Source organism: Thermobia domestica, chromosome 14 (assembly GCF_964235325.1).
Source record: "Thermobia domestica chromosome 14, izTheDome1.hap1.1, whole genome shotgun sequence".
Lineage (NCBI taxonomy): Eukaryota > Metazoa > Arthropoda > Insecta > Zygentoma > Lepismatidae > Thermobia > Thermobia domestica.
The window spans coordinates 196,390,100-196,415,913 of NC_137467.1; the positions used below are offsets into that span (position 1 = coordinate 196,390,100).

The following is a 25,814-nucleotide window of genomic DNA, read 5'->3' on the forward strand; positions in this document are numbered from 1 at the left end:
TTTTTAAAAAGTGTACTTTAAATAAATTATTTAAAGAAATATTTTTCACAAAGTTTTGCTTTGAAAGAAATATTTTTCTTTGAAATTATTGTTCAAAGGCCTTTCCCTTTAATAAGAATTCTTCGAAATAAATGCAAATGAGTTGTGCTGCCATCTTTGGAGCTCTTTTAAAATACATTTATATGTTTCTGGCCAATCTTTCGACAATGAGATCTCGGAAACTACAGGCTCTAGAAAGATAATGTTTTCACTGAGCGATTGCAAATTTCACGTAGATTGTCCAGTTCTAATTGAATATTTAAAAAAAAAATGGCCACTATTTCTTTATTACATTTTTACGGGTACATTGGAAGTGTTGAAATTTAAAAGACAAAAAACTAAAGAATCATATCCTACGCATTATACATTCCAACACCATACTGGTGTATATCGGGGTTGCATATGTCTCAGGCGTTTGTTTCATGGCCAAATAATAATGGAAACGGAAGAATAACCACTTCTCCAGTCTAAGATGAATCTTTTTTGTTTGGACTGTTTTGCCCAATGAACACCATATATAACTGAGATTATAATTAATTGTGTATGTAATGTAATTGCTTATTACATACTGCATGCAATAAGAAAGAATACACTGGTCATACATGAATTAAAAACTCCAACCGAAAGTAGGCTCAAATCTTGCAAACTGTGCGAGATATTGAGAAAAAATAATCGAAAAAAGGTCTCCCTTTTATGATACCCCTTGGCTTTTTTTTTTAAATCAATACATCTTTTACCTGTGTCTGTAAAGGGACATGTAAGATGTTGTAAGAAATGATAAGGATATTTATGGTCATATGCGAATGATGCGCTGTGTAGAGAGCGCAGGTTCAGCTAGTCTATGTATTAAAATGCTTGGTTTATATGTTTCTCTCCAATCCTTTCGACAATAGAATATCGAGAACCCCAAGTGCTAGAAACGTGTCGTTTTCACTGGTCAATTTCAAATTTTTATAGATTGTAAAGTTCTAACTGAATATTAAAAACAACATGGCCGTTATTTCTTTATTATATTTTTTAAATTTACGGTCGAAGTGTTGTAATTTTAAAAATTAAAGCATCATATCCTACGAGTTATACATTCCAACACAACATCATTGTATGCAGGGGTTGTATATCACTCAGGCGTTTGATTCATTGCCAAATGATAATGAAAACGAAGGATAATAATTTCTCCAGCCTAAGATGAATCTTTATTGTTTGGAGTGTTTTGCCCAATGAACACCATATATAACTGACATTATAATTAATTGTGTGTGTGATGTATTTGCTTATTACAAACTGCACGAAAGAATAAAGTAAACACTGGTTATACAGTACATTAATTAGAAATTCCAGCCGGAAGTAGGCTCAAATCCTCCAAATGGTGCAAGATATTGAAAAAATAATCGAAAAAAATCTCCCCTATATAATACCCCTTGCCGATTTTTATCAAGACGTTCTTCACTTGTGTCTGTAAAGGGATATGTACAGATGTTGTGAGGAATGACAAGAAGATTCATGCTCATATGTGAATGATGCAGCGCTGTGTAGAGAGCGCAGGTTCAGGTAGTGTGCATTTAAAACTCCTCCGGTATCGATAAATTACTCATTGATAGTGTTAGTTCAGCGTTTCTCAACCGCTGTGTCGCGACACATTTGTGTATTACTAATACATGTCAGATGTGTCACGAGATTTTCAATGTCTTCTAAAATATTCCGCAAAGAAATGAAGGACTGGCGGGATAAAAGGGATAAGTCCATCAATTCGCAGAAGGGATGTTTTTAGGCTCAATTAATCATTGAACCAATGCCTTTTGAATGGTGTTGTTGGTTAGTCCTTCTAAAATTACTTAGAAAAATTAGAAATAAATTATCAAAGACAAAAGTTATTTGGTTTCAGAGCATTCGACTTGATTTCACACTTTCCCTCTAAGTTTAGAGCTGGAAAGTTTTGCTTTTAACGTTGTTCATTTTTCTTTGGAAGGAAACTCTAGACATGAGATGTGTCTCTCAAGAGTCCGTCCATACGCATTGATACGCTTTTCAAAAATGGCCAGATACAAATATCTCACTAGTTTTAAGTTTGATGTCTTCTTATATTTCTGATGGTAATATTTCTTTTTCATATTCCTGCGTAAGAATGTCGCGAAAGTTTGAAACGTACTTTGGTGTGCCCCAAAGGAAAAAGGTTGAGAAACGCTGTGTTTTTGTAAGTTGGATTGGAGTGGCGAAGCTATATGAAATATAGACCTACAGTTTAAAGTGGAATAAGAACCACTATAATGAACAAATGAAATGAAAGTGAAACATTTTAGTTTAACGTCACACGGTTGCACGCTTTAGGCTAAGGGAGACGGATACTTAAGGCAAGTGAATGATTATGAAAGAATTGGTGGAATGAAAAGGTTCGAGTACTCCGAGAAAACTTACCTAACCGGGAATTGAACGAGGGACGAGATGAGCGTTTTACCACAGGGTCACCGTGTGTCCCCTGCCAGGCCGGTACCCAGGCCAAAAATGTAGGGGAGGCCCATAGAAGTTAAGGGGAGCCCAATCGAACCATATTATAGTTCATTTGCAAGCTTACCGCGAAAATTTTAGAGGGGCCCGGCCCCCTAGACCCCTCTAGGATACAGCCCTATGCACTAAAGACATGCGGACTCGTTGGATTTGATGTTAGACAAAGACATATTACCATATCATCATCAATAGTAGGAATGGCTAGTATTTGGTATTTGTTTATATGGCTTGTCAGTTAAATAAGAATACATTAAAGTTGCAATGGTATAAGTCACTTCCCCCCCAAATAATAATAATAATAATAATAATAATAATAATAAGATACATAAACCAGATCTATATAAGTAAATCTGTTAACATATCCCTCTTATGGCTAAGCGGTTAGCGTACAAGCCTTTGGTGTGGAAGATCCGGGTTCGGATCTCATGTGGTTCCAGCGGAAGCTCATGTGGTTCGGATTCCACCTTAAGGGTCTTCACTACAGCGAAATTAAACTAATGTTAATTTTAGAGTTTTTCTGTAATATCTTCAAAACAAATAAAATTATTTGAAAACCAGAAACGTAGTGAACTAGACAATACGATTTTGCATGTGATACCTTCACAACAATTCACCTATCTGCTTTTGGTATGCCGCTATTTACAGAACTCGCAAAAAGTGCTAAATCTAACTACAGTTGCAAACCGAAAGCAGATAGATGAGTTGTGATAACGGTATCACAAGCAAAATCGCGTTGTCTACTTCACTACGTTTCTGCTTTTAGAATAGTTTTATTTGTTTTGAAGATATTACAGAAAAACTCTAAAATTAGCGGTAGTTTAATTTCGCTGTAGTGAAGACCCTTAAGCTGTAGGTCCACGTGTCATATAGGCTCGGTGCTGAAAGAGACGCAAAATACAATAAAAAAAAAAAAGTCTGTTAACAGAAAACGTTAATTAGAGCTTCATTCAATTGCCAACAGATGGTAGCGTAAGTTCTAATAACGAAGAAAACCTGTTTTATTTTCATATTTATTACGGTACCTTATGCAATAACTTGTAGAAAGCAAAGAAAATGTGATTTTAACCCGTCCATATGACTCAACTACTAAAGAGTTACACTCTTTGTATGGCAAAACTAAAATAGTTTTTTTTTTTTTTTTTTTTTTTTTTTTAAGGGTGTGGAGTACCTGGCCTTCCTGTTGGCTTGATTGCTAGTTTTTGCGTTGCGTTAGTATACATGGTCCTGCAGGGGCGGATCCAGGACCGACTTCTGGGGGGAGGGAGGTGGGTTTTCATACTGCTAGTCCGGTAATCTTGAAGAGTTGAAAAAGATCAAGAAAATGAAATATTTCAGTTTAACGTCCTAGAATTATGCCTGTTAGGCTAATGGAGCAGTTGATTAAGACAAGTGAATGATAATGCAATAATTCATGGAATGAGAAAGTGGGAGGAAGCGGTAGTACCCCGAGAGAAAACCCACAGACACAATGTTGTACATCACAAACTTACTTGACCAAGGCTCGACCCAAGGATCCCACACACCAGAGATAATGACTCTACCACTGAGCCACAGTCCGCCAAGATAAAAAGATAAAAAGAGTCACAAAGTGTTTCTAGTTTTAAAAAGTGGTAGAGCGTTCCTCTCTGGTGCGTGATGTCCCTGGTTCGATCCCAGCTTGCACCAAGTGAACTTTGTAGTGGACAAGCACAGTGTGCGTGGGTTAGGTTAGAGTTCTTTCTTAATTCCACAATATTATTAATTCTCATAAATATCGTCTCCTTTAGCTTACAATGCATAAGCACGGGACGTAAAACTGAGTGATTTTTTTTCGGTTTTCTCGAAAACTACTCATGAGCATTCACATTCATCCATATCAATTTGACCTATCGATTGTTGTATGTCTGATCTTTGGTTAGTTTTTTTTTTTTTTAATAATAGTAACAGTGCCGGATGTAGGGTTGATGGGGCCCTAAGCTACTAGGGTTGATGGGGCTCATTACAAGCAGGGCTGGGAAACGGGGGCTCCATTATAAGCGGGGCTGGATAACAGGGGCCTCCTTAGAAGTGGGGCTGAGAAATAAAGCTCTATTACTTGCTTCTTAAAAAAACCTAGTACATAACAATACAAAACACCGTTGTTGTATGTTTGTTTTATCTTATTTGCTTTTTCTTGTTATTTGGAAATTACATTACAATCAGCTTTTGTTTAATTTTGGGGGGCCTTCAAGTGAGTGGGGCCCTAACCTATATGTAAATCCAGCGCTGAATAGTAATATCGTAAAACATTTTAATTAATGAATTAGCTGAACCTGCGCTATTTATCATCGCGCAGTTCTGAAATGAGCGTGAATCTCTTTCCCACTTCTCACTGTCTGTGCAAGTCTCTTTATGGACACAAGTGAAGGACCGGAAGACTCTTAAAGGGAGTAAATTCCTATAGACAAACATATAAGTGTAGTATTGTAATATATAGGATTTTGGAAAGAATTTGTGGCCAACTTGGATAAGTGATAGATGATACAAAATGCAAATATTTTTCTCTTATAATTCCTTATCCGAGTACGCTTCATTGTGGGTCCACAAGGCTTCGAAGTTGGTAGCTTGCAATAGGTTTTGTAATTCAGATTAAAGCAAAGCGCCTGATATGTCCATCAACCCGCAATACATAGCTCCTCTACTGGTTGCCTTTCACAAGGGTATCAACATAACGTCCTAGTAGCAATATTAAACTAATGGGGTCAAAACGACGCCTAAAATGAGGAATAGAAAAATAAAGACTTTTTTTTAAAGAAAAATGAATGAGAACTGGCAAGTCTTCACAAAATTTGGAATCGGACAGCGAAAACGGCAAGTTTCTAGCACTTGTGGTTTTCGAAATTTCATTGACGAAAGGATTGGCCACAAATATATAAACTTTTCTTGACCACAAACATAATAAACTTAGCATTTTAATATACAGATGCTTTCTATTACGTTTGATTCTCAACTTGATTGTTCTTTTTATTAGACAATATAACTGATCGAAGATTTGCATATTTAATTTCTAATCTCATTATCATTTTTATGTGTGCAGGTCTCCCTTTATTATTTTTTTCTTATTAAAACCTCATTATCATTAACAACTTACAGCTGTTTTCTGCTTTTGTTCTTAATAACCTTGTCCTGACATTGTTTTGTACTAAAGGCAGTGAACGCCCCCTTCTTCGATTGTCCTGACATCTACCTGTGAAGTGGTGTAACTAATGGTCTTAATCTTTGAAGGAGTGCATAAGAAATGTGCACCTGTCTTCTATTAACTTTAGTGATTTTTAAAGGGAACACCTGCCTATTTTTTTTTCGTAAAGCTTTTGTGAGTGGGAAGAAAAGATTGTGCTTACTTGCGCACGCTTTCTTCAACATGCTACTTCGACACGCTATCAATCACGGCTGTTTAAAAAAAAAAGTAAGAAAAAGAAAGATACAAAATGGATTGAAACGTTTATAACCTAATAATTAGCTTTTTGTTAGTGTTACAGACTTTTTTTTATCTCACAGAATATTTTTAAGCACTAGAATGATTGTCAGATTTGCTTTCTTGAAAATCCGGCTTATAAAACATGTTCTGTGTAAAATAAATAAATAAATAAATAAAAAGTAGAGAATTTATTTGTAAAATGTTTATTTAAGGTCGATATAAAATGACTAGATACTTTTTTACTCGCTAAGAGATTACACTACAATAGAGCTATTGTGTAAATCGGTACCGTAGTTCTAACCTAGTTCGCGCCATCTTTAATTCCTTGTCCAAAATAGACACTTAACAACAATTTTAGGAATGATCCAATACAAAATGGATCAAAAGATTACGATCTTAACCAATAATCAATTTTTAGATCAGGGGATACAAAAATTTTTGAACGGCCGTTAAATGAAGTTTTCTGTATATTTTTTACGAAATAAGCATATCATACTGAGTTAAGTGATAGTTTGGGTTTTGACTACACTGTATGTAGTTCTTCAGATATCAGGCTTACAAGAAAAGTTTTGGATCTTTTGATTCAAAAATGCAAAAATTAAAACATTCTAGCACTCGCAGGCTCATTATGTGATTGCTTACCCTAAAGGTTTGAATTTTTTAGTTTCGTCTTTATGGAAGACCAAAACAAGACTTACTGGTATGGGCTCCAAATCACAACCAGTGGTGGCAACCTGAAACGGTACGAAATCCCATCTTAAGAGAAAAAATCCCATTTTGCTCTTGAATTTCCCCACGTTCTACAAAATTTATAAAATACGAAAGGTAAACCTATTGTATGTCACTCAGTTTCTTCAATATATGAATGAATTCAGAGCTTCTGCCTAAATCAAACAATTTATGAATAAGTAATTAAGAGAGAGAATTGAAAATGTTGGCCAAAACCCATACATTTTGATGTTAGAAATTAGGGAGGAATTAGGAATTACAGTGAAACCTCTACTAACGGACACCTCTATAAAGCGGACACCTCCCTTAACGGACATATTTTGTAATCCCCAAACACTGTAATAGGAAAAAACATATTGGCAAACCTCTCTAAAGCGGACACTCTCTAGTACGGACACGGACAGTCTTTTCTGTCTTTTATAGGTATTATTTACCTCTGTATTACGGACACTTTTTCTAAAAAATAAGTTGAAAAGTGTAGTAAAAATACATTTTTAGCAATTCATACATGTGTCACCAAGGAAGCATTGTGAAAACATTTTGCCTCCTCAAATGTCTGGTCAGCAACCTAGATAAAGCGTCTCTGTTTAACAACACTCTTATGTCCTTTGCTTGCATCCCGCTCCCACGCAAGCTATTTAGACACAAAAGTGATTGACAGTTGCCCGCCGTTAGGGATGACACGTTATGCTACTGTCCCCTTGGAATCTCTAACCAACCAGAAGACAAGTTTAGTATTTTTTGCGCTCAGGTATATATATTGTCTCAAAAAGGACACTTTAGGACTGCAATTACCCCACAGATTAAAGCGCCATACTGAAAACGAAGGAAGTACTGATAAGTGTAAAGTGCAGAAAACTATAACATGCTATTTCCATGTTGTGCCTCGAACAGAGTATTGGATGACAAAAGATAATGCATGTTATATTCGTAAATACGTGATTCATGCAAAAATATTTTTTTTTAATTGTATATTACCTTGCTCACTAATTTACATAACAAAATACTGAAACCTCTTGAAGGCGGACACCTCTCTATAGCGGACAATTTTTGATTCCCCACGGCTGTCCACTTTAGAGAGGTTTCACTGTAGATTTCTGGGCTTTCGGCATCTATGGTCATGTTAGCCCATTACGTATGAGGGATGATGTCCCTCGGCGATCACACTATCCGAGGAAAGGGAAGGAAAAAAGCAGCCTGGGACCTATACAGGGTGTTTCAAAACCACACCGACAACGTTTCGGAGGTGATTTCTGACATCAATATGAAGACGAAAAGTATAGACTAACTTGGGTGCAAAAATGCTTCCTTTCGGAGTTATAGGCTGCCGAAAACATGAAAAAATGAACTTTAAAAGTCCATAGCTCCAAAACTATGGGATCTACCGTAGTCGGATCAAGACTTCACTGAGGAACTAATAGATGCGCTATCCAAAAATACATGTTTCAGAAAACTGCAGTACTCACGCAACAACTTTTATACAGAGAGTTTTGCATATAATTTGAAGTATTCACAAGTACCACAGAATTCTGAAACATGGATATTTGGATAGAGCACATACTAGTTTTTAAGTGAAGTTTTGACTCGATTACGGTAGGTTCCATAATATTGAAACTATGGACCTTTAAATTTCATTTCCATTCATGTTTTCTTCAGGCTACAACTCTTGAGAGGAAGCATTTGTGCACCCAGGTTGGTCTATACTCTTTGTCTTATCTTGATGTCAGGAATCGCCTCCCAAACGTTGTCGGTGTTGTTTTGAAACACCCTGTATATTAGGTACTATCTCAATATTTGTCTGGTGTGAATGAGAAAATTTAGGAAAATGTCATTTACGATGACTCGCCTGGAAAAAGCTTTTACACTTTCTCGACTGAGTGTCCCCACTGGGAATCGAACCCGTGTTAGAAATTAATATTTGCATTACACATTTATGTCGTCACATTAATCCTCGCTGGAACGTAACGAAACCAGATAAGACAAGCTTCATTCGCCAGTAATTTCGTGTGAAACATTTTAGAAGATGGTTATTTCTCGTTTGAAATTTTTTAAATACTAGTCTTGTTAATAAGTTCCATGGAGCCTATTTTTTTGAAATTCTCAAGTCACTGTATAAATCACTTCCATACTAGCACAGGAGCGACCCTAGACAATTTATTGTCCCGGGCAATGGCATCAGAAAGAATAAAACTACGATTTTAAGTATGCTACCCCATCATGAACAACGCGTAATTAATCATTAAAGTCTTATAAGATTGTAATGTTAGTTGGAATCACGCTAGTGGATCTTATAAGATTGTAATGTTAGTTGGAATCACGCTAGTGGATCTTATAAGATTGTAATGTTAGTTGGAATCACGCTAGTGGATCTTATAAGACCGTAATGTTAGTTAGAATCACGCCCGTGGATTTTATAAGATTGTAATGTTAGTTGAAATCACGCTAGTAGATCTTATAAGATTGTAATGTTAGTTGAAATCATGCTAGTGGATCTTATAAGATTGTAATGTTAGTTGGAATTACGCTAGTGGATCTTATAAGATCGTAATGTTAGTTAGAATCACGCCCGTGGATCTTATAAAATTGTAATGTTACTTGAAATCACGCTAGTGGATCTTATAAGATTGTAATGTTAGTTGGAATCACGCTAGTTCGTCTTATAAGATTGTAACGCTAACTGGAATTACGCTAGTGGGCGCTAATGGTCAAATTTTACAGCTCTTCACTTCCACTTTGCTATTCTTGCCCCCATATTTATTATGCTTCTTTCCCAAATTTAACATTATTGCTTCCAAATTTACCATTCTTTCCCAAGTGTACTATTCTTCACCCAAATATGGAATTTTTCTCTCTAAATTTAACATTCTTCATTTCCAAATTTACCTATCTCCTCAAATTTACTGTTTTAGCTTACCCCAATTGTAACATTCTCTGCTCCCTAAAACACGCCAGTGGGCATCCCTTGGTGGGACATAAAACTGCACATTTCTTTATGCAGATGAGCATCTAAAACTAGATTTTGATCCTATACTTGAATATGGAAAAAAGAAAATCAATTTCGATATTTTTGTTTTAATTTGAAGACTTGCTACCTTACTATACGGCCGTTGGAAAGTAAAGTTTAGAAGGAAAAAAATGTTTTTTTTTTTTTTTTTTTTTTTTTTTTTTTTTTTTTTTTTTTTTTTTTTTAATGAAGAAGCAGAGCGTTAGCTTGAAGGTACTACTTGAATTCTTAAAAGTTGAAGAACCTTGGAGGCGATGCAGTGAGAGCGATTGACAAAGAGAAAGAGAAAGAAGAAGAAGAAGAAGAAAGAGTAAAATCGAAAGTCAATAAATGTGTCGAAAGCCCTGGCGAAGTATCAGAATATGTTTAATGGATTTTTCCTCATCTGTTCCTTCCCCCTGCTTCCTTCCAACCTACTTACTTTTCCGACTCAACTTCATTTTTGGACTTTTCTGTGTGTGTGTGGGTGGGTGACTGCCTGATTCTTCTCGTCAATAATACTTGAGCTTATATCTATATATATACAAAATATAGGCTTAGTTTTCATGGAATTATTCAAGCATACATATACGCACCTACACGCATTAAAATCAAACATTTATGTTTGGTACTCAACGAAACGAGTCAATATTAAAACCGGATCACGAAGGTAATAACTTACTGCATTGGGAGGCCCGGGTTCGATTCCCGGCGGAAGCTCATGTGGTTCTGATTCCACGTTAATCAGTAGGTCCACGTCTCATATAGCCTCGCTGCTGAACGGGACGTTAAACTCAAAATCCACTCCACTCCAACTTACTGCATATATATATATATATATATATATATATATATATATATATATATATATATATATATATATATATATATATATATATATATATATATAGTATCAGTGTTATATACAGGGCCGGCTCCATCATATGTGCAACAGTGCATTTGGATGGGGCTGCAAAATCTGTCATAACTATATTATTTTAAAAAGATCCTGTTGTGAAACAAACTTCATGATGGTAATACTTAAATTTATTAAGCTGACCTATTTGTATACTACATTCATAACTCATGTTTAAATCTCATTAGTTGAAGGTCACATAGTAAGTGCTAAAGAAAATGGAGAAGCAAATCCAATTGCTTGATTGTTCAAATACAAGAACTCAATTCTCGAACAGTAGCGAACACCTGTTCCATTTAGTTAATTATCACAATTTTGATACGAAAACTAGTTTCGTCTTTGTCACAAACAAGTTCCCTATCATTGAGGGAGGAAACAAGTTCTTTTAAAACATTTTAACAGATGTAGAAAAAAAAATCAAGAAATAACGATAGAAGAGCTAGTTGCATTGGAATTTCAAGCTGATGTATTGTAATTGAAGCTCGATGTTGAATTCTATAGAATGGATTACCGTCTTCTCTCGACAGATGTGTTTGCTTCATCTTTCACTAACATAACAGATTATTATTTAAAGAAAAAACAGACACAAAGAATTCATTTGGCATTTCTGACTGCAAGTGCATTTTCCCTCCGGTTTGTTGTTCATGATGGAGTACCATACTTAAAATCGTGGATTTTAAGATTTGATCTTTCTGGAGAAAGAGTAGCGGCAAATTGCCTGATTGCATGTACACCACGTGAAAGGGTTTGGTTTGAATGTCGTGACATTTTCTCAATTTATATTGAAACTGGAAGAGGTAGCAGATGTATACCACTTCCAGTTCACGCAGAGAGTTTACTGTGGATCTGAAATATGTTATTGGGACGCTTAATTGATTGGTGGGAACCACTTCTCACTATCTATTGTGTTTTTTTTTCTAAAGCGATCAACGTAACAAATCGGAAGTGGTTGAGTTCTATCACTTCCGGTCAGGCCCGTATCAAAGGGGGTCTAGGGGGCCGGGACCCCTAAATTTTCACGTAGGCTTGCAAATGAACTATAATATGGTTGGATTGGGCCCCCTAACTTTAACCCCCCCCCCTTACATTTTTGGGCTGGCAACCGGCCTGCTTCCGGTTTTAGTAGAGAAATTAGACTGAGGATGAAATACACTCTTCGGACGCTTAGCTAACTGCAGAAAACCACTTCTGTCTATCTATTACTGTTCTTATTATACGGCGATCAACGTTAAAACGGGAAGTTGTTGATTTCTACTACTTCTAGTTTGAATAGTGGAGATGGCTGGATGGACGCAATCACAGGCGCCGCATTTGTTATCATTAATATCAATAAGTTATTTATCATCAACTATTTATTGATTTTAGAAAGGCTTACGACTCGGTTAGGGGAAAAGCATTGTACAACATTCTTACAGAATTTGGAAGACCGAAAAAGCTATTCAGATTAATTAAGATATGTTTAAGTGAATCCCAAAGTAAAGTCCGGGTAGGAAAATATTTGTATACTAGAATGGCTTTCACGTCGAGAATGGACTGCAACAAGGAGATGCGTTGTCGCCATTGTTATTCAACTTTGTCCTGGAATACGCTATAAGGAAAAGATAGCAACCAAGGCCTAGAGTTGAATAATGTTCGCCAGATTATGGCGTATGCTGATGATAAAATTTAATAGGGGAAAACAATAGAAAGAAATGCAGAGGTCTTATTAAACGCTTACAGAGATATAGGTTTAGAAGTAGATGCAGAGAAAACTAAATACATGGAAGTTCGTCGGGATCGTAATACGACAAATTGTGGATGTGTTAAAATATCGAATAATTCTTTTGATAAAATGGACACTTTCAACTATCTAGGATCAACATTAACAAACGAAAACCACATTCACGAAGAAATTAAAGATCTACTAAAAGGAGGGAATTCGTGTTATTATTCAGTTCAAAATCTCTTGTCGTCGCGAATTCTTTCGAGGAATTTGAAGCTTAAAATATATATAAAATGATAATCATGCCTGTTATTCGGTATGGCTGCGAAACATGATCTCTTACTCTGAGGGAAGAACATAGACTGAAAGTATTTGAGAACAAGATCCTGAGACGAATATTCGGACCCAAGAGGAATGGGAATGGGGAATGGCGCAAACTTCGTAACGAGGAACTACATAATTTATATGGTTTACCAAACATTGTTAGGGTCACCAAATCTAGGAGACTCAGGTGGACAGGTCATGTAGCCAGGATGGAAGAAAGTAGGAACGTGTTCAAAGTTTTAGCTGGAAGTTCAATCGGAAAATGACCATTAGGAAGGCCTAGGCTCGGATGGGAGGATAATATTAAGATGGATCTCGCAGAAAAAAGAACACAAAGTAGATCCAATTGGCTAAGGATAGAAGTCAATGGAGAGCTTTTGTGAACGTGACGTGTGGGTTCCATAGGCCTTTTTTTTCATGCAATAACCCGTAGAAGGGAATATCTTCTCTTGGGAATGAAGTTAAGCGTATGGTGGAATAAAGTTGAGTTGATTTTGAGTTTAACGTCCCGTTCAGCAGCGAGGCTATATGAGACGTGGACCTACTGATTAACGTGGAATCCGAACCACATGAACTTCCCCCGGGGGGATACAGAATAAATTGGGAGGACAAAGAGGTTTTATTTAATTTATTTGATATCTTTATTCATCCGTTATGTGGGGATCTTTAATCATAATTCATCGTATGTTCATGATTTGCCAAAATGTGTCATAGAGTTCGTTAGTTTATATCCATAAGCACGATAACCTATTATTTGCGTGTTTTAATAGTTGCATTTTGTTTATCTGTTAGCATTAACCATTCTTATAGTAAACAAATAGCAATTATTACATTATTGTAACTTTGTAAACTTGTTTACAGTTTCAGGGGCTCCGGTGATGCAGTGATAAAAATAAAGTGCTAGAACGCTCACCTTTGGCACTAGGGCTCCTCGAAACTAATTCCAAGCCAAATCAGTTTCTTGTGAATAACATCAAGTCCGTGGGATTTGATTGGCTCGTTGTCCACATTGTTATTCCACATTTAACAACAGTTAAATATGTGATTTTATATAAATGTATTTATTTATTTAACAATTACCAGTTACAGCTCAGAGGTCATTTTATATTGGATATCTAACAACAACAATAAGAATGGAAGTATATGGGAAGGTACCAACCTGATTAGTAGGTACCATCCCGGCATTTGCCTGGTAGGGCTGAGGAAAACCTGGAAAATCCCAGTCAGGATGGTCAGCAGCGGGAATCGAATCCACGACCTCCCGAATGCAAAGTCAACGCTCTACCACTTGAACTACTTCGCTTGGTAATTTAATAAATAAAATAAAAGAAGACATTTAACCTGGCTACTTCCAAGTAACTACGTTATACATTTTCCCTTCTAACTTAGTTCTCAACAATAAAATTATTTTTTGATCTGGACTTTGAAATAGAAACGGAGAAATGGGCACAGACGGAGAGAGAAGCTAACATGATACAACTATCCTGTAAAGTTTTTCTCTTTAAATTGTGTTTCCTTTCTCCATTCTTTTCTCTTTTTTTCATTTTAGATAAAGTTAACGTGTCCCTTTTCTTCATTTTTTTTTTAGTTTTGTCCTTCGTTTCCGACTTCTATCTTTTTTTTTTATTTTGCTGTCTTTTCTGCTTCAATAACATTTCTCGATCTGAAGTTAAACTTTCTTCAATGCCCAGTCAGACAGACTCGCACATGGACTGTGTAACGTAAAGTTTCAATATATATATGAGAAACTAAAGGAAATGTGCAGCAGTTGGAAGGAGGTTGCACAAGAATCAAAGAAGAAGAAGAAATTGAGATAATTGTATTGGATGTGATGCATTCTATGTTCAAAAAGGTAGCACGCGTGTTGTCAAACAGATCAGTCTAACAACAAATGTTACTATTTATATTGAATATTATTATACGGTACACATTTACTTAGAATAATCAATTAAAAGTTATTCAACTGTCTTTTTACAGAGTGTAAAAGAATCGGGGAATATTTTTCTTGGTGCAAATGAAATACTGTAAAGCTTTAATAAGTACAGAATAAAAGTAAGTTTGAGTTGAATTTTAAACTTGTAATGCTATTACCTCAAGTAGGGTCGGCTCTACCATATGTGCAACACGTGCATTAGCACGGGACGGCAAAATCTGTCATAACTATATTATTTAAAATAAATATTTCTTGTTCGAAACATACTTCTTGATGATACTAAGCTGACCTTTTATTTGAGTACTACAGTCATAAATCATGTTTAGGTCTCCTTAGTTTAAGGTCACACAGACAGTGCTAAAGCAAAGGGTCAAACAAATCTCAGCATGAATTGTTTGATTGTTGTTAAATACAAGGACTAAATTCTCAAACAGAAGCGAACACCTGTACCATTTAGTTAGTTATCAGTTTTGGTATGAACTTATCTTTGTCACAAACATGTTCCTTATCATTGAAGGTGGAAACAAGTTTTTTCTTTTTCTTTTTTAACATATGTAGACGGAAAATCAAGTAATAAAGATAAAAGAACTAGTTGCACTGGAATTGCAAACTGATATATTGAGATTGAAGCTCAATATCGACTTCTATACAAAGAATTGCGATCTTTTCTGTGCAGGTGTGTTTGCTTTTTATCTTTTAATAACATAATAGATTATTATTTAAAGAAAAAGAACACAGACACGAGGAGATTGTATTTGTAATGTTTAGGCTTTTCTAAGTACAAGAGTGTTTTCCCTCCCCTTCGTTGTTCATAATGGGGTAGCATCAGGGGCGGATCCAGGATCGACTTCTGGGGGGGGGCGGTGGGTTGTCATACTGCTACTTTTAAGGACTCCAAACTTTGCGATGGGTTTTATTTATATATATAAAATAAGAAAGTTTCCTCTTCTGGGGGACAATCGCCCCGATCGCCCCCCCCCCCTGGGTAGCATACTTAAAATCGAGGCCTTTAAGATTTCTAGAGAAAAGGGGGTGGGGCGGCAAATAATGTCATTGCACTGGGCGGCAAATTGCCCAGGGCCGCTCTGTGTGTGTTAATATCCAAATGACAGAAGTACATTTACCTTATTTCTCCAATGTATTTAGTTTACCAAGCAACAATGTTCCTAATAATGAAGTAAAATTAAAGAAACGGGTATTGAAAAAATAAATAAAACCAGTTTAATTTGAGGGTTAACATTACAATTCTTTATTATTTTACTAAATCAAATTTAAGAGGACGTTGAAAGTCTGTCCAACAATTACCTGTAATCTTCTTTGATATTTCATTCAGTAAAATGTAAGAGATAGATGTTGAAAGATTGCTAAATAAATAAATAATCAGAGAATTATCTGTAAATATATTTAATATTTAATTAAGTCAAATGTGAGAGACTGTTGGTGAAGATTTGTTCGAAGAGAAATGAATCAACTACCAGGGATCTGAAAACTTTTTTGGTATTTCATTCACTCAAACTCATTAGATTCTTGATGAAAGTTTGCTTAAAGACAAGTAAATCAACAAGCACAGAATTATTTATGAATTTCTTTGTTATTCCACACAGGGATGCAGCCAAGGGGTGGGTTCTGGGGATCCCCCTCGAAATACCGGCTTTTCTGTAAATCTACTCTAATTTTAAGGACGATTTCACAAATTTTAATGTAGTTTGTCCTCAAATTGAATTTTGACCTTTCTAAAAGCTTTGGACCAACCCCCCCCTACCCCGAAATAAATTTCTGACTACGTGCCTGTTCCAAATAATTTTCACCGAGATATCTGTAATTTAAAAAGTCCAATTTTTTGGTATTCTATTCGTGTCTTATTTATATTTTACTTCAACTTACGTTTCAAATGAAGTGACTGCGTTCGTCATCAGAGTTCCACTGATATTTTATTCGGTCAAATTCACGAGATTGTTGCTAGAAGTTTGCCCAAATACAAATTGAATGAATTATCGGAGAATTATTCGTTTATTTTTAGAGTTCGATTTTTTTTTACTACGTAAGGTTATAAAGACGCAAGATCGAGAAAATATGAAATGAAATAAAAATTATATTTTTTCAGTTTAACGTCCCACGATTATGCCCTTTAAGCTAAGGCAGACAAGTGAATGATGATGGAACAATTAGTGCAGTGAGCAGGTGGGAGGAAACGTGAGAAAATTCATGGACACGATGACGTCCACCACAAAGTTAGTTAGGCCGGGGATCGAACCAGAGACCCCAGAAGTAAGCTCTCTACCACTGAGCCACTTTGCTCGAGACAATACTAGTTTAATCTGGCCTAAGCCTCATTGTTGTTAATTAGAGCGAGCCCAATTTAGGATACAGAGTCTGAACCCATGTGAGGCTGAATTACAAAATTGCCATCTTCGCACGGCGAAACTCCGAAACTATTACGATGTGTTTGTTTTAAATAAGATAATTTAATTTAACTTAATGAAACCAGAAATGCACAATATTCTCCGAATATAATGTTATGCAATGACCTTGCTAAACTTAATTCTAGAATAGTTTGGAAGCGAACTAATTGAGGATGTAAATGACAACCAGCATGCAACAGGCAAGCAAAGAGTGGACTCTGCAGAAAAGGGTGTTCTAAATGCGCATCAGAGCAGACAAGGAGAAAATCTTGTGCATCACCATTTCTCCCGACCATCAGCAATGTGTGCCTCATTCCAATCCGTAGGAAAGGGGAGCCAACTGCAAATGAGGCGAGCTACTGCCGGGTGGAAGGAAGAAATGGAGCAGAACAGAATGACCAGAGGGAGTGAATCCCTCACCCCCTTCCGCCCTCTTTCGACGTCGACGGACGGAAATGCAATGAGATGAGCCGAAAACCATTGCTTCGCCCATGCTGCAGTGGCGGATGACAACATGAGAGCGCTGCCAAGCATGAAAATTTCCACATCACATCCTGGGTGATACGAGCATGCATCTCGGCAAAGCTCCCCGTCTTTTTCCAGCATTTCAGTTACAATAATTCTACTGCAGTGATATGGGAACAAGTCTCCCAGAGTTTCTTCCCTCAGAGGCCGCATGCAGCATTCTCCTTACGAAGCTATCCTTTCTCTTAAAGTAATTTACGTGCAATTTCACGAAAGAAAGATATGTTGATATCAGATCTCGATACCTGGACTTTGGCTGTCAAACTGGAAATTCAACCTTATATTAAAACAAATGTAAACGAACTTCTATAATTTGACACGACACGCATTTGTGTACCTGTCTCTTGTCCTTAAAAAAATATCCAGTTTTAATAAAACTTAACGTGCGTTCAGGGCCGGCACTAGGCAATTTGCTGCCCCGTTTGCCGCTGTCCTTTCTCCAGAAAGAACAAGTCTTAAAAGCCATTATTTCAAGTATCTATCCTATCATAAACAACGAAGGGGGATAAGTGCACTCGCACTCAGAAAGGCCTAAACACTACAAATGCAATCTCTTGTGTCTGTTTTTTTTCCTTTAAATCATAATTTATTACGTTAGTGAAATATAAAGCAAACAAATATGCAGAGGAAAGATGGTAATAGAATTCAATATCAAGCTTCAATCTCAATATATCAGTTTGCAATTCCAGTGTAACTAGTTCTTTTGTCTCTATTTCTTGATGTTCTTTCTACATTTGTTAAAAGTTAAAAAACAAAAAAATTGGAATCGAACTACTCAGAGATCTCAGCCTCACAAAGAGAAAGTTTGAAAGCTGTGCTTTTCAAGCATCAAGCACTTTTCGATGTCAAGCCAGGTTGCATAGCTAACTACGTGCATGAGATTGGCGTAACGGACGAACGTCCAATCAAGACAAAACTATATCCTTACCCGAAGAGATTTAGAAACTTAGTATCCAATGAAATTGCGAGATGGGAAGCATGGGGTGTGATTAAGAAACAGCCTACAGCGTATATTAATCCTCTGGTAGTGACACCCAAGAGTGACGGACGTATTCGAGTCTGTATCGATGGCCGAGCTCTGGCCAAAATATCTGGTGATCTTTCTGACAGACCAATGCCACCCCTATCAGTTCTCCAGGACATTTGCGATAATTCTTGGTTTAGCTGCGTCGATGCAACCGAAATGTTTTTACAAATCAAAGTTAAGGAAAGCGACCAAAAATACTTAGGATTCCTACATGAAGGCATATCTTATGTCTTTCAGAAACTTCCGTTTGGGACGAAACAAAGCCTTGCTTCTTGCGTCAGAGCTTTAGATATGCTGATAGGAACTGAAGCTAGAGAGTACTGCGGCGCATATGTTGACGACCTAATTTTGGCCGACAGGAGCTTCAATGATCATATTGTACACCTCGACAGAGTGTTGGGTTTACTCACTGCGGGCGGCCTAACTCTCAGGCTGAAAAAGTGCAATTTCGCAAGGAAAAGCTTAAACATACTTGGTTTTCATCTTTCTCAATCCGGTATCGGTAAAGATCCGGAGAAAGTGAAGTCGGTGTTGGATTTCAGAACACCCCGGAACGTAAAGGAACTGCGTTCCTTCATTGGCTACTGCCAGTATTAAAAATGCTCCAGCATGAAAACTCAGAAGTTCTCCATCCGTTGTTCCACCTACCGAAGAAGAAGAAGAAATACCGATGCAATAGTACCACACATTGATGCATCGAACCCCGGACTTGACACATGTGTAAATAGTGTTAGTGCTATTGTGTATTTTAGTGAACTAGTGTATTAGTGTATTTGTGTATGTAGGGGAATTTATGTTGATTCAGGTTTATGTAAAGTTAGGGAATCCTGAATTCTCTATATTTAGCTTTGTTTATTGGTATTGCTGTGTATTGTGTTTACTTTTAATTTACCTTGTATGTTTTTTTTTCTTTTCACTGTTTTGTGGGATTATTATTTTTTTTCAGGAACAAAAATGTGCCCTCTTTATGATCTACGTCCTATACTAGCAAGTACAGCACCTAGAATCATAGGGGGAAAAATACTGTAGAAGGCCAATGTCCTTCTCCATCATCTGCATAGCGAAATGCAGATGAGGGGCACATTTACATATCAATATGTAAATACATTATTTTGTGATATAATTAATTGCTTAAACATTAGCATACTTATTGAATACTATCTAGATATTATGATTAAAGATGTTTAAAACACCGAGCGTAGTACGGAAATATTAATACAATATTGTATTATAGTGTATTTATTCATTTGTGTTATTATCTTTATTAGCTAGTTAAATTGTAGTTACAGCTTGCATCTAATTACTGGGTTATTGTATAATATATAGCAGACATGGGGATGAAGGAAGAATGATATTAAAATACTATACTATGGATTAATTAATGGAAGAAATAAGCATATTCTATAGGAATCATGCATTGAGTTTTAGAACCATGGAAGACGGAGCTAGCGCTGACAGAGATTTTTTTTTCTCTCTTCGTCTTGCCGCCTAGACTTCTATATGTGAGGTCCTCACAACTCACCATGTAAAGAAATCACTAGTTGAGGAACTAAATAAGACTCATCATACCCAGGAAGGATCCTACAAACTTCCTTAGAAAAACCACACTGAATTGGAAACAGTGGGTAGAGACATACAGTTTCTATTGTTTAAAAAGTCGTAAAAATTTTAGCTTCTACATGTGAGTTTTTCGATTTCTATAGGTGTGATTTTGTGAGCAGCTAGCTCAAGCGTCTCTTCCGCCCCCCTCTTCACCCATGCACAGTACGGTCTGCGAGCGAACCTTTACTTTTTCTCCCAAGATGCAACGCCAGTTTGAAATGTTTTACTCTATTTTGACTAATTTTCATGTAAAATATTAATATTAACGTATTACGCTCAAATCGTTCTTGGAAATACCGTACAAAATTCCTGATAAATTTTATCAGCGTGTATCCCTTCGGACAAGACATTTGGCTCTTGTATTTGTCTAAAGTAAAAATAAACAAAGATGTTTCCGCTATCCCTCTCCAAACAAACATGGATGTCATTGGTAGCAGACAGCTTGAAGGACAGCCGCAGGAAATTGGGCTTACTGCTGCTTCTGAGAGAGATGACAGTTTATGTATAGCATAACATTGTATTGTATAAATATTTTACTTTATTTCTATGTATCATACATAACATGTATTTCTCATATTCATAAGTGTGTTATAAGTGAAAATAATTATATTGTGTTAAAAACTCTCATAGACTTCTGCTGGGAGCAGAAGGTTCCAAGTTCACCGTCATTCAGGAAGAGCAGCACTTGTCAAAGGGGTGCGGGGTGAATTTGCAACGAAAGGCTGCTGAACTAGTGGTATTTGCAGAGAGGACCACCCGGAAGATTGCCGGAAGCACCAAAACCTTTTGTTAAAGACTCAAAAGGGAGCGAGTTTCTTCCTTTCTTGGTTTTTGTGCGATAGATATACTCGTTTCTGTGGTGAACAAAGGGTAGTTCATTCTTGTGTCTGGAAGTGATAACACGCTAACATTTTGTCGTAAGGAAGTCGTCTTGACTTCTCTTACCATCGGTTAGATATAACCCAGGAAGACGTGTGGACATGTTTGGTCCCCGTGGAGATTCCTGTGAAATACCGGACTACTCGAGTGTGTAGTGAACTTTACTTTTACATATCATCTTCGAGTGTACTTTAAGAATGTGTAAAACCGTGCACATATCTACAGTGTTTGGAACTAAGTTGTACAGATTAACCACGATTAATTATGGAAAGTAGAAATTGAAATCATTTATTTTTTTGTTAACAGAGTACTAACAGTCACTCATGTGAGAAGAAATGAGTTGACATTTTTTTAAACACCCCACAGTTAGTTTGGGAAGCATGTACACTTCCGGTATAGCAGTGAAAAGAAAAATGGAATATCTCTATTTGAGATATTGAAAACAGGCCTGTAACGTCCTTAACACAGTGCCTTCCTTGGACTTTTGAACAAGGTTTTCAAGCATTTGTACTTGCTTGCTTTCATGGACATACCCATGTCCACATCGAGAAACTTCATTATCCAGCATTAAACATTGTGCAGAACATTTACCTTATCCACAGTGAAATGGAAATGTGGAAGGACTTGGTGACTTTCAACTAGAACTGTGTGCGTGCCCATTTTGTCAACTACAGGAACTGTGCAACGAAATAACCAAGATATTTGATCAGTTAAATTTATACTTTTGTTTATTAACGTCTTTGATCTAAATATGAAATTTAGTGTGATAGTATTATCTCCTCTCTAAGACTGTGAGAGACCATGAACTTGTCAAAAAGAGGAGATAAGTAAAGTTGTAAAATATAGATATTTTTTTTAAAGGTCAACCAGACCTCATTTATCATTTTTTTCGTCCTCCCCTTTTTGTTTAATTTCTTACCTAGTGAAGGAGTGTTGAATATAAATATATATACATATATATATAATATGGTGTATTGTGTTTAGTAGTGCACTACAAAAGGAAGTTAACATCTCAGTGTATTGGAGTGTGAATATACCTCAACAGCACTCATCTTAATGTTCCAGTACGATGAAAATAAACTACCATCTCTAACCAGAATTTGTGTTGAACTCAATTTGCCGCAGGGTGAGTACCTGAAACTAATGAAGATGTTTGTTTTTCAGGAGTGTGATACAAGGAGGCATTGTCCCTTTTGTGTGTATGTCTGACCGTCTCTCTGAATGGGGCCCAGAGAGAGTATTAATGCCCAGAGAACCATTTCAACAGTCATGAGTATAGTGAGTTCAAATACAGGCTGCTACCTGTTATTTTAAAGTACCGTTTTAGATTTTTTTTTAACCTCTTTTGGTTTTTCAGAAACAACTCACTATAGTAGCATCTTGACCATGACTGTTGCACAGACAACCCTGAGATCTGTTGTTCTCGTTAACTGAAAATTTTATATGCTCTACCGACTTACGTGTGCAGTGGCGGCTCTTACAGGAGAGTACTCTAATCTCCAAGAGGGAATAAATTATGCAGATGTCTACCATTTGCATTTTATGTAAATTTCTTGGTAAATTTTGAATATCCCCAGTCACTCCACCTTATTATTTTAATTTTATTTGTGTTGGTGTTCTTTGGTAACCTTGGTTTCGGCTCTGGCTACCTGCACCTCACACCACAATTCACCTATCTGCTTTTGGTATGCCGCTATTTACAGAACCCGCAAAAAAAAAAATGCTAAATCTATCTACAGTTGCAAATTGAAAGCAGATAGATGAGTTGTGATAACGATATCACATGCAAAAACGTATTGTCTAGTTCACTACGTTTCTGGTTTTCGAATATTTTTATTTGTTTTGAGGATATTACAGAAAAACACTAAAATTAGCGGTAGTTTAGTTTCGCTGTAGTATAATTATGCCAAGTTTTGTCGCCCCTCGAAACTTACCACGCTGTACTGTACAAATCCACGTGTTGCTTGAAATTCGTCAAGCACAGATAGGTACGGATAAATAAAGAAAAATAAATTCATTTCAAATTGGAAGTTTGAGGTTACACATAATGTGATAACGAAGCAATTTTCGATAACTTTAGTTAGAATATTCAATCATGATGAAATACGGCACATATTGTTTTTGATATTTTCCAGTTGTCCAATTTGTTTAGGCTGGTGTCGGTCAAGAATAAATATACTCTACGAGCATACTCCACGCGCTCCGAGAATTACCAGGGCCGTACTGGCCAGGCGGGAAACCGGGAAATTTCCCGGTGGGCCCTGGACGATGATTTTTTTAGTAAGCCCTCCGCCTTGTAACGTAAAAAAAAATAAATAAAAAAAAAAGCATTCTTCGCATATGGGAGTAACGGAACAGAAGATGATAACACGTCGAGTACCGGCAAACAGTTAGCTAATTCCAAACCAACATTGCTAGCCATGATGTTGCAAAAACAGCCTTTCACATCTTTCGGAATTCAACCCTTGAAAGGTTCCTAATTTCCCACTCTGCTTTATAATTTTGCTAATACTGAACTATTCAGGTAAATTGAAATCTCAAATGATGCCATAACTTAAAATAATAATTTACATTTTACAGCACTGTTGTTTTCCATATAGAAGATGTACAGGATCGAATTATGACCATTAGGGGCGATGTAGCAGGAAAATACAAGGGGCTTACCAAAAACTTCTGTCATGGGCCCTCTCTATACGTTCAAAAGGATCCATGAATTGTATAGGAGAGACTCATGTCATTTTTTTTTTAACTTTTATGGTGAAAATGTTTTCAGTAATTTTTTATAATTTTGGGGTTCCTCTTGGTCACGGCGTCCTGGAGCAAAAAATGAAAACTCAACTCAAGTGTTTCTTTCTCTGAAAAATAGGAAAATATTTATATCTTTAGGGAAAATTCAGAAGCAATCACCATGTTGGAGGTAAAGTAGCTTTATAAATGATGTACCTTAAGACGGGATTACTTTGTACATCAGGAGTGATTTTGCACAAAATATGAAAAGATTAGCACAGTCCTCGGTCCGTAAAACCATGAACTGTAAAGAGATTAATGCTTCCCCTTCCCCCTCAAGAAAAAATCTAAGTTGCGGTGCTGTATCTACTTTTTGTCTTTTTCTGAAACGAGAAATTTATCTTCTCGTGGCAACAGTAATTTTCACTTACCTTTCGGGCCTCATATGATCGGTCCTAAATGGGGCCACCTTTGCCTTTACCTTCAACTAATTTTAATCTCTCATAGTTTTTAGGCTACCTTCTAAAATTTCAATGGTACACTTGCCATGATTATTGCAAGTCGTGAGATTCCACAGCTTAGGAGTCTTCATCCCGGCGAAATTAAAATACCGCTAATTTTACAGTAATTATGTGAAATCTTCAAATCGATTAAAGATAATCGAAATGTGGAACAAGAGCGCCCTAGACAATATTATTTTTCATGAGAAACCGTTGTCACGACTCACTTATCTGCTTTCGATTTCGAACCATTTTGAAAATCGGTATTTATTTTCGCGTTTCTAAACAGCTGAAAACGGAAAGCCACTAGGTGACTTGTGATAACGGTACCTCACGCAAAATAATATTGTCTAGGGCGCTCTTGTTCCATATTTCAATTATCTTTTATCTATTTGAAGATATCACATAATTACTGTAAAATTAGCGATATTTTAATTTCGCCGGGATGAAGACTCTTTAACACTGGAAAATGTTGGAATACCTACTCGCTAGGAGAGTCCCCTTTACTAGTAATTATAAGGGGGAGACACTAAGGATATTAAGGGCCTGAGATTTGTCAGGTGTAATGGGTGTAATCTGTATCTTCTTTGGAGCTTTGGAGTATTGCATGGGCAATTAGAACCAAAAGAACCAATTAGTGCGAAGTTCTTGCAATCATCGGCCAGCCGTAGGTTTTGAGGCAGGTATTCATACTTATCCCATAAAGGCATAGACTACTCCCACTTATGGACACCCATAGTACGGCGTTCGTTACTACTGATGTTGAGTGAGATTGAAGACTGCAAGTTTTATAAGACTGAAGTTCAATCAGTAAAGCGTATCAGCAATGGAATCTAAAAGTGGATGGTCCAAAGCGTAAACCGAAGACAAAATTGATCTCCGATCTGTTAGCTAAGAACATATACTATATAACTATTTCATTGTAAATTGAAGAATTTTGAGGCACAATTTGGCATTGGGGATCCGACTATCCGATTATTTTCATCACAACGATGTATTTGTGTATTAAATGCAGTGATGATTTCAGACAGAAAGTGGGAGGAAACAGGGGTACCCTGAGAAAACCTACAGACACGATGTTGTCCACTACAAAATTAGTTGGCCGGGAATTGAACCAGAAACTCCACACACCGAAGGTAAGCGCTCGACCACTGAGCCACCGTGCATCAAAAGCTTCATGAATTTGTATCGTAATCAAAAGCTTCATGAGTGTATGTTGTAATCAAAAGCTTTATGAATGTATTTCATAATCAAAAACTTCATGAGTATATTTCGTAATCTAAAGCTTCATTAGTGTATTCCGTGATCAAAAGCTTTACTAGTGTATGTCGTAATCAAAAGCTTCATTAGTGTATGTCGTAATCAAAGGCTTCATTGATGTATGTTGTAATCCAAAGCTTCATGAGTGTATGTCGTAATCAAAAGCTTCATTAGTGTATGTCGTAATCAAAGGCTTCATTGATGTATGTCGTAATCAAAAGCTTCATTAATGTATGTCGTAATCAAAAGTTTCATTAGTGTATGTCGTAATCAAAAGTTTCGTTAGTGTATGTCGTAATCAAAAGCTTTATTAATGTATGTCGTAATC

The 25,814-nt window shown here is 36.5% G+C and overlaps 1 protein-coding gene across 1 annotated transcript in view; it reads left to right on the forward strand.

Annotated features, from left to right (window-relative positions):
• Nucleotides 1-25,814, forward strand: part of LOC145670521 (uncharacterized) — a 1,332,296-nt gene that overhangs the window by 885,395 nt on the left and 421,087 nt on the right. The gene's annotated exons all lie outside the window — the stretch shown is intronic.